This window comes from Apium graveolens, chromosome 8 (assembly GCF_009905375.1).
Source record: "Apium graveolens cultivar Ventura chromosome 8, ASM990537v1, whole genome shotgun sequence".
Taxonomy (NCBI): Eukaryota; Viridiplantae; Streptophyta; class Magnoliopsida; order Apiales; family Apiaceae; genus Apium; species Apium graveolens.
This window is the reverse complement of record NC_133654.1, coordinates 130,542,241-130,559,619: the sequence shown is the minus strand read 5'-3', so window position 1 is coordinate 130,559,619 and position 17,379 is coordinate 130,542,241. Positions and strand designations below refer to the sequence as shown.

Here is a 17,379-nt window from a genome sequence, read left to right as displayed (position 1 = left end):
TCCTATACCTAGTAGAGCCCTTATAATTGTCCCTTGAGACTAAGAACTAAACCAAAGCATAGTTCAGTGTACACAAGATGACTATGATGACCTCAAGTCTAAGGATACTTGTACAACTATCACTATGTGAACAACTGTTGACACGTGAGTGAACTCCATCAGTTGTTCAGCTATGTGAGTCATGTTCAGTGAACTTATTCTATAATAAGCACCTACATACTAGCTATAGTGTCACCACACAAATGTCTATGAGAACAGACATCCTTCATAATGAAGCAAGCATAGTATGTACCGATCTTTGCGGATTATTAATTACCAGTTAGTAATCCTACAACCAGGAACTATTTAAGTTTAGAGTTATCATCTTTTAGGTCTCATTATTATGATCTCATCACAATCCATAAAAAGCTTTACTCTAAACAGTGGTATATCTTATTTAAACATTTAAATAGATAAAGCCCGCAATAAAAACCAAAAGAAGTCTTTTATTAATATCAATGAAATCAAAACAGATTACATAAAAGTTATTCCTAAATCATCATACATGATTGGACTTAGGACACATCTCTTTCAATCTCCCACTTGTACTAAAAGCCAATCACTCTGGTATCTAATACCCATCTTGTCTTTATGACGATCAAAGTGACTTTGAGAAAGTGGCTTTGTGAATGGGTCTGCTATGTTGTTATGTGTGTCAACTCTCTTGACATTCCCTCTTTCAATACAATACAAGAAATGTTACCGCGCTCCCACTAACCTTTTTGTAGACACATGGTTCATCTATGTTTTTGATAAAACCAAACTCTTTAATTGTCTCATTAAAACGGATGTTCCATCTACGAGAAGCTTGCCTTAAACCATATATGGTTCGCAGCAGCTTACACACTAGGTGTTCATTTCCCTTGGAAAGAAAACCCTCTGGCTGTGTCATATACACTTTCTCCTCAAATTCCCCATTGAGGAAGGCCGTTTTCATGTCCATTTGCCAGATCTCATAGTCGTAGTAAGCAGCAATCGCAAGCAAAATCCGAATTGATTTTAACAGGGCTATAGGCGAAAAAGTTTCATCAAAGTCAATCCCTTGCCTTTGTTTGAATCCTTTTGCCACGAGCCTGACCTTATAGGTCTCCACCTGGCCATCTGCTCCAATATTTTTTTTGTATACCCACTTGCACCCAATAGGCTTAACACCTTTAGGCGCCTCAACCAAAGTCCATACTTGGTTGGTATACATAGATTCCATTTCGGATTTCAAGGCACTATGCTATTTCTCTGAGTCAACACTACTCATAGCCTTATTATAGGTCAGAGGGTCGTCATCATCAATGATTGACAACTCATTGTCATTCTCAATGATAAGGCCATAATACCTCTCAGGTTGGCAAGACACTCTCCCTGTCCTACGAATGGGCTGTTCCACAGAAGGTTGTTCAATCTGAATAGGTGTTTCCACTTGATCCATAGTAGTTTGTGCTTCTTGAACTTCATCAAGTTCAATTTTGCTCCCACTGTTTCCTTCAAGGATAAACTCCTTTTCCAAGAAGGTAGCATGTCTGGAGACAAACACCCGATGATCGGTGTAAAAGTAATACCCCAAAGTCTCTTTAGGATATCCCAAAAAATTATATTTTACGGATCGAGATTCCATCTTATCTGGGTCAACTTTCTTGACATAAGCTGGACATACCCAAATCTTAACATGTTTAAGACTCAGTTTCCTTTCTTTCCATATCTCATATGGTGTTTGAGGAACAGATTTGGAAGGCACCTTATTCAGTAAATATGCTGAGGTTTCCAATGCATAACCCCATAGGAATACTGGAAGATTCGCATAGCTCATCATGGACCGAACCATGTCTAACAAAGTTCAATTTCTCCTTTCAGATACCCCATTTAACTGTGGAGTATATGGAGGAGTCTACTGGGAGACTATACCATTTTCTTTGAGATAATCTAGAAACTCTCCATTCAAGTATTCACCACCTTGATCTGATCGAAGAGTTAGAATACTGTGTTTGGTTTATTTCTCCACTTCATGTTTATATTCTTTGAACTTTTCAAAGGCTTCATACTTGTATTTCATCAAATACACATATCTGAATCTAGATCTATCATCTATGAAAGTAATGAAGTACGAAAATCCACCCATGGCTTGCGTAGACATTGGTCCACATACATCTGTGTGTACCAATCCTAGCAAATCTGCAGCCCTTTCTCCATGTCCACTAAATGGAGATTTTGTCATTTTACCCAATAGACAAGACTCGCATGTAGGATATGATTCAAAATCAAAGGGGTCAAGTAACCTTTCCTTATGCAATGTCCGCAGTCTATTTTCACTAATATGACATAGCCTACAGTGCCATAAATAGGTCAGATTTTCATCATCTCGTTTTCTTTTATTAGTTTGTTCAATCTGAAGTAAATCATGCTCTATGTTACATACATACAGACCATTATTTAAAATGCCACGTCCAAAAAGAACATTATCTCTAAGGATAGAACATTCATTATTCTTAATAATAAATGAAAAACCATCCAAATCCAACATAGGAATAGAAACAATATTCCTCATAATAGAGGGAACATAATAACAATTATTCAGAATAATAGTCTTGCCCGTAGGCATATGTAAACTAAATGATCCTACAGATATGGCCACAACCCTTACTCCATTGCCCATATGTAGAATCACCTCATCTTTTTCAAGAGTCCTACTTCCCTTTAGTCCTTGCAACGAGTTGCAAATATGAGAACCACAGGCGGTATCTAATACCCAAGTAGAAATTTGACCTAGTGACATATTAACTTCGATCATGAACATGCCTAAATCAGAAGCGGTAGTCTTACTACCCTTCTTCTTCTTCAATTCTGCAAGGTAAACCTTGAAGTTCCTCTTCCAGTGCCCCAACTTGTTACAGTGAAAACAAACAGCTAAATTAGGATCAGTGTAACACCCCCAAATCCGGGGTCGGGGATCCGGGTTATCATGAGTTCCATTTCCCTTAATAACACCCAATCTTAATAAATAATCAACTACTCTGTACTGTGACCCCACAATAAACACACTAACCACAAGTTATAGTCTCAGAGATGAACACTAAAAAAAATAACACAAGTCCTTATATTCCACAGTTATAAACCGTTACACCTTAAAAGGGTTCTGGATAAATTTACATATTCCTTGCCATTACTATAATTCATATTATACATAAGTCTGGTTCATCAATAGTTGAAAACCTAGCCTATAGGTAGCTCCTACCTCAGCTACGGCGGCATCAACGCTTCCAGAAGACTGCGGAACGTTTTCTAACCGCTTGTGAATCGGGAGCTTTGTCCTGTTCATCTTTTCTATCTGTTGTTGTGTGATGAAAGAAGAAAGCAAGGGTGAGCAGCAAGCCCACCAAAATAATATGCATAATGATTAACAATATATGAGCCTTCTCATAGTACTCATGAAAGTCTTGGTCAAAAGAAATGAACCAAGTTTGTTATCTTAACGCGACCAAGTCGCAAAATATTCAGTATATATACATATATACTTTTCAAAATCTTGGAAGTCCTCTTCCATGCATAATATACACAGAGTTCCAGTTTATAACTGTATAAACTATCGTTGCAAGGTGATCTCATATATCTAACCTTGTCTCAACGTTTTTCTGAAAATCTTTGACATGCATAAGATAGTCATTTACTAGATATAAGTTTAAAAGATGAAGTTAAAAGATACTCCAATATACTTATATCTTTTCCAAATACTACTTGAACTACCACCGTTCAAGTTATAATCAGATTCAAAAGTTCATCACATAGATGAGACTACAAGATAAGACTTGAATAGATTCAATCTTTGAAATATTATTGAATGAAATGAAGTTATGAGATACTTCATTAAGTCCCGATATATATATATATATATATATATATATATATATATATATATATATATATATATATCCATATATATCTCTCATACATTTCCTGAAAACCTCTGTCATGTAAAGTATGAACATAGTTGCAATATCCAATGAATTTGGAAAGAAAAGAATTTTGGCATAAACCCGATATCTTGCTGATCAGGCAAAGATACCAATAAGTAACATTTTCTACTAGTAGATGGATGAATCCCCCACCGGTCATCACCCTGGCCACATAAGGACCTTGTGCTGGACCGCCACCCGGCCTCTTACGCGTTGATGGACTGCCACCCAGCCACTTACACTTTGATAGACCGTACCCCGGCCTGTCGCTTATGCCGACTCAATTAGAGGGACTTACTTCTCGAATGTCTGGGCAAGTAATCAAATTGTTTTCTCAAAACAGCAACCTCGTTGCGAATGTAAAATACACCACTGAGCCGGATCCCTCAGGTTTTGAGCGAGTATTTAAATCCCCTTCGAAAGGAAGATCTTAAATATAAAAATGAGTTTTGGGATCCGCTCTAACTTTTAAAATCATTTTGAAGACTCGAAAACACTTTAAAGAGTGTTTGGAGTAATGCTGATTTAATAAAGTAAATCAATCCCAATATATTAGAAAATATCTGAATATTATTATTTAAATAATATTCCCATCAAGAATAATCTTTATACAAATAATTGAGGTAGAAGTTGTAAAACTTATACTTGAATTGAGTATTAAATAACCAAAGATATACTTATACGAAAGTACTATCTTTATTTGAATAATCAAAGATAAGTTTGATTATCGACACCTTATTCTTTAATAAAATAAAGAATATATCACAGCAAATAATCGGAGTCATAGATCCTCAAATGAATATTCAAATAATATTCATTAAATAATATAAACTGAGTCATAAGCCCTCGAATGAATATTCAAATAATATTCAATAAATAATATAAAAGAGTCATAAGCCCTCGAATGAATATTCGTAATAATATTTATTAAATAAAATAAAAGGAGTCATAAGCCCTCGAATGAATATTCGTAATAATATTCATTAAATAAATAAAAGGAGTCATAAGCCCTAGAATGAATATTCGTAATAATATTCATTAAATAAATAAAAGTTATCGAATAAACCTTATTCGATTAATAGTTTTGAAAACTATATCAATATATATATATATATATATATTTAAATATATATATAATATACTCGGGAACATCGACTCCCGGTTTTGGAAAATGTTCACCTTGGGGTCCCCTTTACTAAGGGTATATGCAAATTACCGCTTATCTCTAGCATAGGTATTATGCAACTAATAAGCATTTGAACCAACAGGTATATAAATCAAGAATACGAAACAGGCATGCATATATACCATATCACATGCTCCAATATATTGCAAGAATTTGCTAATTAACCAACATGCATTTATCACAAGATAATGCATATACATATATACATCACAACAACAGTATAGCGGGTAGAAAACTTGCCTGAGTGCTCCCGGATAGACTTAAGCTTAGAGTGAGTCTGATAACCTATGAACAACAACATAAGTCGGAATTAAACCCCGGTCTCTTAAGAAACTAGACTTAAACCATTTAGAGTCCTACGCTCGCTTTCGAGCTTAATGATTTACTTAAGTCGCTCGAGTACCCTCGGCTCCACCATTTTTAATAAATTAACCATTACGAGTTTTAAGGCGATTCTTTTGCGAGTGCCTTACCAACTGCCTAATCCACTTTACATAATTGTTTCATACTCCAATTAGTCCTTTTAGGTCTTTAACCTAGGTTTCAAAGTAAGGCGAGGGGTAATGGTTCGTTCGCGAAACGTCATTACTTAAAACGGCCGTTTCTCCTAAACCGTACATCGGAATCAAATGAACCACATATCAAAACGAAGCTCGTAACATGAACTATCTAAACATGGTAATGGTCAAAACCTAGCATTGAGTTCCCGGGTCCTAATGTTAAGAATAAAAACAGTCTAAAGTAAATCGGGCATTACGACGGCTATGTTTACGCGATTTCCCAATTTTATACCATTCCAATTCAACCACCAATCAATCCCAATTCATTCATAAAACCAACATCCATCCAAAACACACTACAACAGTCCCAACACCTCAAGTTCTTCTAATTTATGTTATTCTCATCATGAATTTAAACTATACTTAATTCCTTTAACAAATCAACAAGATTCAACATTCATTTCACTACTACTCCAACCCAAACTCTAAACAAACAAGCTTCATGCTTCACATATACTATATCAATCATAACCATTCCTAAATACTTAAAACTTAAAGCTAGGGTTTGGAGTTTATACCTTCTTGAAGCTTCTTAACACAACACAAGAGCTTTGAATGCCTAAAGAACCTTGATCCTTGCTTGTATAACCTTAAACTTTCATAAAATTCAAGAAAACTAAAGTTATTTTTTTGAAAGTTACTATTCACCATCTTCTTCCTTGAATTATTGGAAGAGATTGTGAAGTAATTTGAAGCTTAAACTCATGGAATAGCTATATCTATGCATAAGGAGTACTAGATAATTATCTTACCAATTAAGGAAGCTTGGAACTTGAATTTTGAAATTCTTCTTCTTGAAAATGGGGAAAAGCCGAGAGCAAGCTTGGAAGAAAGAGATGATTTTGTGTTTTTTGCTTTGATTTGTTTTTGGTTGGTTGTTTTTGTTTAGATTTTGGTTAATTACCTTAATAACCTTGAACTTTGTGTGGTTATCATTCATCCACACCTCCTTCCCTCCTATGTCATGCTTATGTCACTTTGTGATGTCATCATCCCTTACTTGCCCTCTTCTTATTGGTTGGATGACCTCATCATCCCTAACCTCTTTGATTAACTTCCTAATTGTTTGCCTAATGACCGTCGATCTGTTATACGGTTCGCTTAACTTTCATTTTCGTTTATCGTTTGAGGGATCATACCCGGGATCTTATTACTTGGGTTTCCTTAACCTTTCTCAATACATTATATTCCTTTTATGATCCTCTCTTATAATCCTTTAATTTAAATCCTTTTTATCCTATTACCTTATACTCAATTCTTTAAGTATCTAGTGGATTTCCGGGAAAAATCAAAGTGTTCGGAATTGGATTCTGACGATCTTTACATACACTTATATGTCATATAGAGTGCCAATAAAATCCCAGAATATCCATAAAAAAACCCCTACCTAGTGTGGCATGAAAAGTTTTCTCATTCAGCAAAAACACTATTCATAAGGGTTTCAAAAATTTTCCAAAAATTGGGGTTATTACAATCAGTCAACTTGTGAGCATCTAGTATGCTCCGGAGTGATAGTGCAGAAGACATGACGAATATAGTAAATCTGTAAATGATAAACACATAACAGTACTTAGCAAATATTCGATTTCATTTCAAAACACTATATGAATCGGCTCTTTATTCATAAGTGTCTCCCACTAGTTTATCTAATTTTTTTAACCTCCTAAGTGAAAATTAAGCATTCATAATGCTAGTGGGAATAAGGATCCTACATTCCATCACACAACCTCGGCTGTGGCACGAAACGTCATGTGATGTTCAATAGGCAGGCAACTCTAATCAATTACATCTTATGTTATTCCCTAATATAACTTTAGCCTCTTGAATAATTGAGTCACGGCTGTGGCACGCCAAACTCAATATTCTAAGTCAAGTCTAACCCAACATTTTGTACAATTAAATCAGTCTCCAACGGCCCACGGCTGTGGCATGTACCGACCTTTAGATTCTAATTCTATGTACACATCTCTCTGTATTAGACAAGTATTTCTTATTTTGAAATCAAGGCCCTTGGCTGTAGCACGAAACGACAATGATTCAAAAATAAGAACTACTTTCTACCATGTTGGAAGGTTTTGACCGACACAAGCCCGTTGTGTCATTGACCAATTACTACTTGATATTATTTAATTTTAGAGGGATTATATTATGTTACAATCATATATATTATAAAGAGATTCTTCCTTTTAAATTAAATATTTCAAATCAATAATCGATAATCAGATGATTCCCAGATCGGGTGGAGCATTGTCAAGAGGCGTCACTTAATAACCTTTTCTTACAGATAGGAATCTGTTGTTGACAGAATCATCCTTTCTCTCAATATTGAAGATTCATATTCAATTACGTGTTTCATAAACACAAGAATCTCATGATCGTATTCATAATATTTATTGTTAAGGCAAGAAACGATTCCTATTCTAGATTTTCTAGAGCACACCTTATATTGATTTAAGTTCACTTAAATCTATCATCGCATGGTAAACATAGGCATATATCTCATATATAAAATTAAATAAACAAGTAAATGTAAAGTGCAATAAAGTAAATGTGTTTGGTTATGGCCCCATCCTATATGATCTTTATCAAGCTCATGATAAAGATCAAGGTCAATCTAATATGGTGATGGAAATAAATACAATTACTTATTACATAAGTCTTCTTCTTTGTTTAGACTTCTTGTATGCCTCGTCTTCTTCTTTGTATCACCTCCATTGGACAGCCTTCTTGAGTCTTCAATTACATTACATGATTGAAAGTAAAACTAATCTAATGAACTTACAAGAATAACTCGAGTTACATTCGAGATTTATGATTACAAAGATTGACGACATGCAAGTCGTATTTAAAACCAAAACCAAAACCATTACACTAAGGTCGAAAGGCCATAACCATCCACCATGCTCATACAACACATAAAAGCATGTTAAAACACATAATCTGATCTTAACATATCATATTATCCATGATCTAATCATAAAAAGAAAATATGACAAAAATCAGAAAAATCAGAATCAAATCTGAAAAACAAGAATCAATGTTTACGGGCAGTAAACGATGTCAAATGCCTTACAGACAAGTTGTTGATAGCTTTAGCTGTCCGTTTTGTTCAGATGCTCGTTTACCTATGGAGTAGGGTATTTGTTTGCGTAAATCGGACACCAGACCCAGATTTCAGCAAATCTGCATCAGCCAATTCAGAATTCGTATCTAATATGATTCTCAGAATTAGAACAAACATAAATCATGTATAAATTAGTATATCATATATATAAGCATATATCAGTATAATCATGTATATATCAGTATATCATAAGATTACATAATCATCTTATGATTATACAACTCACATGAATATCATATATTCAAAACCATACATATATAAGCATATTATACCAACATCAAATCATGGCGAATCACTTACATGCTCATATATCGAAAACATTTAAACACATAAACGAATTAAAAACTTTTCGCAAGTTGCTCTGATGCCATTGAAGGGTTTTTAGCCCATAAACGGAGCGAAAACGTAAATTTAATCTTAAAAAAAAACAAAACCCTCCGCAGGATTCATGCGAAAAAATAATATTTAATTCGTAGTTCAGTATGTTTACCTTAAGAAGTTTTACGTTAATGGAAAGATGGAGGTCTTTAATAGCGATCCAAGAACGATGAACGGAGATCCTTAGCAGCTGCTCCTCAAGTGTGAAGCACTCCACCGGTATCCACCAAGAAAATGATGTAATGAAGGAGGAGGAGATGAAGAGAATTAGGGTTTTGTAAATCTTTTTGGTTGAGGCAAAAATAGGGTTTATAATAGTATATTTATAGGCAAAATTTTCAGCTGAAAATTTTCCCATAAAATATTATTATTATTAACCTTTTATTATTCTCACTAATAATTAAAACACCTTTTAATTATTAATCCTTTTTCTAAACTCTTTAGAAATAATTCTCTCACTTGATTTATTTTCCAAAAATTAAATTCTTAATTAATAATATTAAGAACCTTTTCTTAATTAATTTATAATCAATTAAATATCATTTAAGCAATTATTAAATTTTCCAATTAATTATTTATTTCATAAATAAATAATTATCAGCCATTATTAATTAATTCCTCCACCATTAAATCATTCTCTTTTATGGTGTGACCCTGTAGGTTCAATATTAAGCCAGTAGTAAAAATAAATAATAATAAAACTATTTTATCATTATTTATATATATTCTCTAATTCATTAAATATGATTAATTAATTAATCATATTTATTCTACATCATGAGGGATACTTCTCAGCATATCGCGACTATCCGGATAATACGAATTCACTGCTTAGAATACCAAGAACCTATTCAGTGAGTAGTTACCGTACAATTAATTCCTTCTACCCTGCAATGTCACGATTAAATACAAGGTATGGAACATGTGTCAAGCCTATCTTATTTAATCACTTGCTTTCCTATTCACTATGCTTAGTTCTATTTAATGAAAATTAGAAACTCCTTTCTATATTCATTCACTCTGACCAGAGATTCCTGAACTAACATAAGTGGATCAGCATTGAACATTCTCTTCCTTCACTGGAAGGGGTAGATCCTTTATTGATCATACAGTATCTTCGTGTACAAATTCCTATACCCAATAGAGCCCTTATAATTGTCCTTTGAGACTAAGAACTAAACTAAAGCATAGTTCAGTGTACACAAGATGATTATGATGACCTCAAGTCTAAGGATACTTGTACAACTATCACTATGTGAACAACTGCTGACATGTGAGTGAACTCCATCAGTTGTTCAGCTGTGTGAGTCATGTTCAGTGAACTTATTCTATAATAAGCACCTACATACTAGCTATAGTGTCACCACACAAATGTCTATGAGAACAGACATCCTTCATAATGAAGCAAGCATAGTATGTATCGATCTTTGCGGATTATTAATTACCAGTTAGTAATCCTACGACCAGGAACTATTTAAGTTTAGAGTTATCATCTTTTATGTCTCATTATTATGATCTCATCACAATCCATAAAAAGCTTTACTCTAAACTGTGGTATATCTTATTTAAACATTTAAATAGATAAATCCCGCAATAAAACCAAAACAAGTCTTTTATTAATATCAATGAAATCAAAACATATTACATAAAAGTTATTCCTAAATCATCATACATGATTGGACTTAGGACACATCTCTTTCAATTCCTGCATGCAGCCACTTTAGAAGTTCTTTCTTCACCACTTCTTTCATGATAGGATTAAGCCTTCGCTGTTGCTCAACAGTCGGCTTGCTACCTTCCTCTAGCAGAATTTATGCATGCAGTACAAAGGGATGATCCTTTTAATATATGCTATAGTCCATCCGATGGACGATTTGAATTCTCTAAAAATCCTCAAGAGCTTGTCCTCATCACTACCTGAAAGGTCAGATGTAATAATAACAGGAAAAGTAGATGCATCACCTAAAAAAGCATACCTCAATTGTTCAGGCAATGGTTTAAGCTCCAAAGTAGGTGCTTCCTCAATAGATGGTTTGAGCTTTACCTCAGCATTCTTGAGATCAGTATTTCCCAGAGATTCAAATGGCATGTCTAGCTTTCGTTTCTAAGGAGAAGCATTTAGATATCATAACTGCTCATTGCCTTCGTCATCTTTACTGTCAAAGTCCCCCAATAAGGCTTTTTCTAAGGCATCAGACCTTAGCACATGATCAAGTTCTGAAATAACTATAGAATCGACCAAATCCACCTTGAAGCACTCCTCATCTTCCGTAGATTGAACACATTGAATGTCACATCTTGATCTTGCACCCTCATAGTCAGTTCACCTTTTTGCACATCTATCAAGGTACGACCTGTAGCTAAAAAAGGTCTTCCCAAGATTATGGGAATCTTCTTATCTTCCTCGAAATCCAGAATGACAAAATCTGCAGGAAAGATGAGCTTGTCCACCTTTACTAGAACGTCCTCCACGATGCCTCGTGGGTATGTAATCGAACGATCAGCCAATTGTAGAGACATGTAGGTGGGCTTCGGATCAGGAAAATTCAGCTTTTTGAAGATAGACAACGGCATCAGATTGATGCTTGCTCCTAAATCGCAAAGGCACTTGTCAAATGACAACTTCCCAATGGTACAAGGAATGGTGAAGCTACCTGGATCCTTAAGCTTTGGAGGTAGCTTTTCTTATAGCACAGCACTGCACTCTTCCGTCAGAACAATGGTATCAAGATCATCCATTTCACCTTCCTTGAAAGAATACCTTTCATGAATTTCGCATAACTAGGCATTTGCTCCAGAGCCTCAGCGAAAGGTATGTTAATGTGAAGTTTTTTGAACACCTCCAGAAACTTACCAAATTGCTTGTCCAGCTTTTGTTTTTGCAATCTCTTAGGAAAAGGCGAATGTGGATAGAGTTGTTTCTCCCCTGTATTACCCTCAGGCAGAGTATGTTCAACAGTAGTCTTCCTTGATTCCCCCTCCTTCTCCTTTTGCATTCCCTCTTCATCTACAACTTCAACTTCTCCATCTTTTGCTTTTTCAGCAACATCAACTTTTCAAAACCTTAAGGTGACATCTTTGACTTGCTCTTTAGCTTCCTTCCTTCCTGGCACTTCAGTATCGCTGAGAAGTGTGCCAGGTTGACGATTGATCAAGGAATTAGCTATTTGTCCAATTTAAATTTCCAAGGTCTTGATAGAAACAGCCTGACTTTTGCACAACAACTTTAACTCCTCAAAATTAGCACTAGAAGGTGGAGCAGCACCTCCTTGTTGAGGATATGATTGCCTTTGAGCAAATTGCTGAGGTTGCTAGAATCCAGGTGGATTAAACTGTTTACTTGCAGCTTGCTGATATGGTTGCTGAACAGCATTCTGATTATTGCTCCAGCTGAAATTGGGATGATTTTTGTTATTAGGATGATAAGTAGCGAGCACAAGCTGCTGCGATCTCTGAAAATTATTCACATACTGAACAGATTCATTAACAAGAGAATATTGATTTGTAGCATGAGAGCCTGCACAAAGCTCACAGACACTAGCTATTTGATTTACTCCATAGTTGGCTAAAGAATCGACCTTCATAGACAGCGCCTGAAGCTGCGCTGCAATAGCTGTAGCTGCATCAACTTCCAGAATACCTGCTACCTTCCCAGGAATAATCCTTTGAGTTGGGTTTTGATACTCAATTGCAACCATAGTTTTAATGAGATTATAGGCCTCAGTATAGCTTTTGGCCCACAAGGTGCCTCCAGAAGCTGCATCGAGCATGAACCGAGATTGGGCTCCCAAACCATTATAGAAACCAGTGATCACCATCCAGTCAGGCATACCATGATGTGGACACTTTCTCAACATCTCCTTGTAGCACTCCCAAGCTTCGCACATAGATTCTCCTTGTTGTTGCGCTAACTGAGTAAGAGCACTCCTCATAGCTGCAGTTTTGGCCATTGGATAGAATTTCACCAGAAACTTTTGCGTAAGATCTTCCCAAGTAGTGATGGACCCAGCTGGTAAAGAATGCAACCAGTCCTTAGCTTTGTCCCTCAGAAAGAATGGGAAAAGCCTCAGCGTGATAGCCTCATCAGTAGCACCATTATATTTGAAAGTACTACAGATCTCGACAAAATTCCTGATATGCATGTTCGGATCTTCAGTCGCAACACCTCCGAAAGAAACGGAATTCTGCACCATCTGAATAGTGCCCGACTTGATTTGAAAAGTATTGGCCTGAATAGCCGGATGAATGATGCTTGACTGAATGTCATCAATTTTAGGCCGAAAAAAGTCCATAAGAGCTGGATCAGCTTGAACTACACGATCACCCATTGTTTCAGGTTCTTTCTTTTCACTCTCTTTATCCGAATCTTCAAAAACTATCTTCTACGGAAAATCAAGAGTTTATTTGTCTCCTCAGCTTTATCCAAATTTCTCTTGTGAGTGCGAGAACGTGTTTGCATAAACGCTCGCTAGAGTACCTGAAAAACAACCGGAAGCAGTAAGTAACAAGTCTTAATCAATGAATCCTAATGACCACTGATGATAAATACATAAACTAAACAAATTAAAACTGAGTCCCCGGCAGCGGCGCCAAAAAATTGTTAGGCATAACGCATGCGCTAAATAAATCACGCAAGTATACGCGTTCGCAAGTAATATAGAATGATTTCTAGTTCGGTCCCACAGAGACTCTGATTAATTATATCTAATTGACACTTACTCACCACTGTATGATTATTCTTCAATGTCAAGACAATAACAATTAAGATTGGTTAACTAATATTTACTACGAGAATTAAATACTTAAATTAACAATATTAAACACACATGAGATCATAACTTCATTACTACTTCATTCAATAATTATTGTTATTACCATTAGCATGTAATGGTGATGATATTAATCGAACAACACGAAACTGATAAACGCCAACTTTTGTTGTACGAATACCATTCTACCAAGCATTTATAATTAAGAGAGAAGTTGAATAGGCATCAATTATGTTGAGACCCTATATGTCTACAGAATTTGACAACATAACGATTTAAGCGCAAGTTATTCATTATGATTACACAGGGCAAGTAAAACGGTTAGAGTTACCCATTAATCATGCATACAATACATGAACCTATGCTAGCATGGAAAGTTCTAAATCTCAAGATTCACTGTCATTTCACAAGAGATTAACAGGCTATCTTACATGTTCGTGACGTACATAAGACGAATAAGCACAACCTATGCTAGTTATCATACAATCACCACATACCAAGGTATTAAACAATTAACTTAAGAAATCCATAGTAAATCCGCTAGGATCCCATGATCATGATTAGCCCATAATAGAACTCATCGTCACCATGGGTTCATATGAAAGCATAATAAAAACACAACGATATAAACTAATAAAAATACTTAATAAATAATGAAGTACGCCATAAGAGTATTAAGGTTCAAAGCATAAAGAAAACTAGCATCCACAGTTACAAAGAATTAAAAGAATCACAAGATAAACATATGCTTCCTCTTCTTCGTTGTTGCATGCTAAAACGGTCTTCTCAATCTTCTTGCATTCGCTCTCGATAAAGAAAACATTTTCCCATAAGATTTATATAATAACCCAAAAGAACCAGCGTCAACAGAAGTCCAATCGTACTCTAATTATAAAATCCAGATTCTAATTTTCCGCACACAGGCGGCCGCCTGCATCCTCCACGCAGGCGCCTGCTAGCAGGCGGTCGCCTACTCCCATCGGGCGGGCGCCTGTAACCTTTCTGGAAAAATCATCGGTTTGCTTCTGTTTTTGCTGATTTCTTCGCTCATCATCCCTAGACTGATCCCACACTTCCTTAAACTTATTTTGATGAAATCCACCTATCTAAGCAAGTTATACCCTGAAATACAAAAACACTCAAAAACGCGTCAAATACATAAAATACTCGAGTTCAAGACACCAATTCAAGCCGTTATGAGACGCTCTAAGTGGTATAAAATACCACTTATCACAGGACCAAGCTCTCAATTCGCAAGCGGATAGGAAACGTTCCGCAGTTTTCTGTAGGCGTTGATGCCGATATAGCTGAGGTAGGAACTACCAATAGGCTAGGTTTTAAACTGTTGATGTACCAGACTTATGTATATTATGAATTGTAATCATGGCAAAGAATGTGTAAATTTATTCAGAAACCCCTTTTGAGGTGTAATGACTTGTAATTGTGGAATAAAATGACTTGTGTTATTTTGGTATTCATCTCTAAGACTATAACTTGTGGTGTGTGTGTATATTGTGGGGTCACAGCACGCAGTAATTGGTTGTTTATTTAGATTAAGTGATGTTAAGGGAAATGGAACTCGTGACAACCCGGATCCCAGACCCCGGATTTGGGGGTGTTCCAGAAATGGTATCAGAGCTAAGCGTTATAAACCTCAGAGATAATGTGTCGTTAAAATAATAAGTTCACTAAGATAATAAGAACTCTTGCCAAGTTCATGAAAGAGATATGTTCTAAGTCCAATCATGTATGAGGATTAAGGAATAACTTTTATGTAATCTGTTTTGATTTCATTGATATTAATAAAAGACTTGTTTTGTTTTTAATGCGGGCTCTATCTATTTAAATGTTTAAATAAGATATACCACAGTTTAGAGTAAAGCTTTTTATGGATTGTGATGAGATCATAATAATGAGACCTAAAAGATGATAACTCTAAACTTAAATAGTTCCTGGTCGTAGGATTACTAACTGGTAATTAATAATCCGCAAAGATCGATATATACTATGCTTGCTTCATTATGAAGGATGTCTGTTCTCATAGACATTTGTGTGGTGACACTATAGCTAGTATGTAGGTGCTTATTATAGAATAAGTTCACTGAACATGACTCACACAGCTGAACAACTGATGAAGTTCACTCACGTGCCAGCAGTTGTTCACATAGTGATAGTTGTACAAGTATCCTTAGACTTGAGGTCATCATAGTCATCTTGTGTACACTGAACTATGCTTTGGTTTAGTTCTTAGTCTCAAGGGACAATTATAAGGGCTCTACTGGGTATAGGAATTTGTACACGAAGATAGTGTGTGATCAATAAAGGATCTACCCCTTCCAGTGTAGGAAGAGAATGTTCAATGTTGATCCACTTATGTTAGTTCAGGAATCTCTGGCCAGAGTGAATGAAATTAGAAAGGGGTTTCTAATTTACATTAAATAGAACTAAGCATAGTGAATGGGAAAGCAAGTGATTAAATAAGATAGGCTTGACACAAGTTCCATGCCTTGTATTTAATCATGACATTGCAGGGTAGAAGGAATTAATTGTACGGTAACTACTCACTGAATAGGTTCTTGGTATTCTAAGCAGTGAATTCATATTATCCGGATAGTCGCGATATGCTGAGAAGTATCCCTCACGATGTAGAATAAATATGATTAATTAATTAATCATATTTAATGAATTATAGAATTTATATAAATAATGATAAAATAGTTTTATTATTATTTATTTCTACTACCTGCTTAATATTGAACCTATAGGGTCACACGATAAAAGAAAATGATTTAATGGTGGAGAAATTAATTAATAATGGTTGATAATTATTTATTTATGAAATAAATAATTAATTGGCAAATTTAATAAATGATTAAATGAGATTTAATTGATTATAAATTAATTAAGAAAAAGTTCTTAATATTATTAATTAAGAATTTAATTTTTGGAAATTAAATCAAGTGAGAGAATTATTTCTAAAGTGTTTAGAAAAAGGATTAATAATTAAAAGGTGTTTTAATTATTAGTGAGAATAATAAAGGGTTAATAATAATAATATTTTATGGGAAAATTTTCAGCTGAAAATTTTGCCTATAAATATACTATTATAGACCGTATTTTTGCCTCAACCAAAAAGATTTACAAAACCCTAATTCTCTCCATCTCCTCCTCCTTCATTACATCGTTTTCTTGGTGGATACCGGTGGAGTGCTTCACACTTGAGGAGCAGTTGCTAAGGATCTCCGTTCATCGTTTTTGGATCGCCATTAAAGACCTCCATCTTTCCATTAACGTAAAGCTTCTTAAGGTAAACATATTGAACTACGAATTAAATATTATTTTTCGCATGGATCCTGCGGAGGGTTTCGTTTTTTTTTAAGAT

General features: G+C 35.1%; 1 non-coding gene across 1 annotated transcript; it reads left to right on the top strand.

Moving 5' to 3' along the window:
- The first annotated feature begins 13,056 nt into the window (after nucleotides 1-13,056).
- Nucleotides 13,057-13,163, top strand: LOC141681875 (small nucleolar RNA R71). The gene has a single exon (XR_012559294.1). It is a non-coding gene; the product is annotated as a small nucleolar RNA R71 (small nucleolar RNA).
- Nucleotides 13,164-17,379: the final 4,216 nt, after the last annotated feature.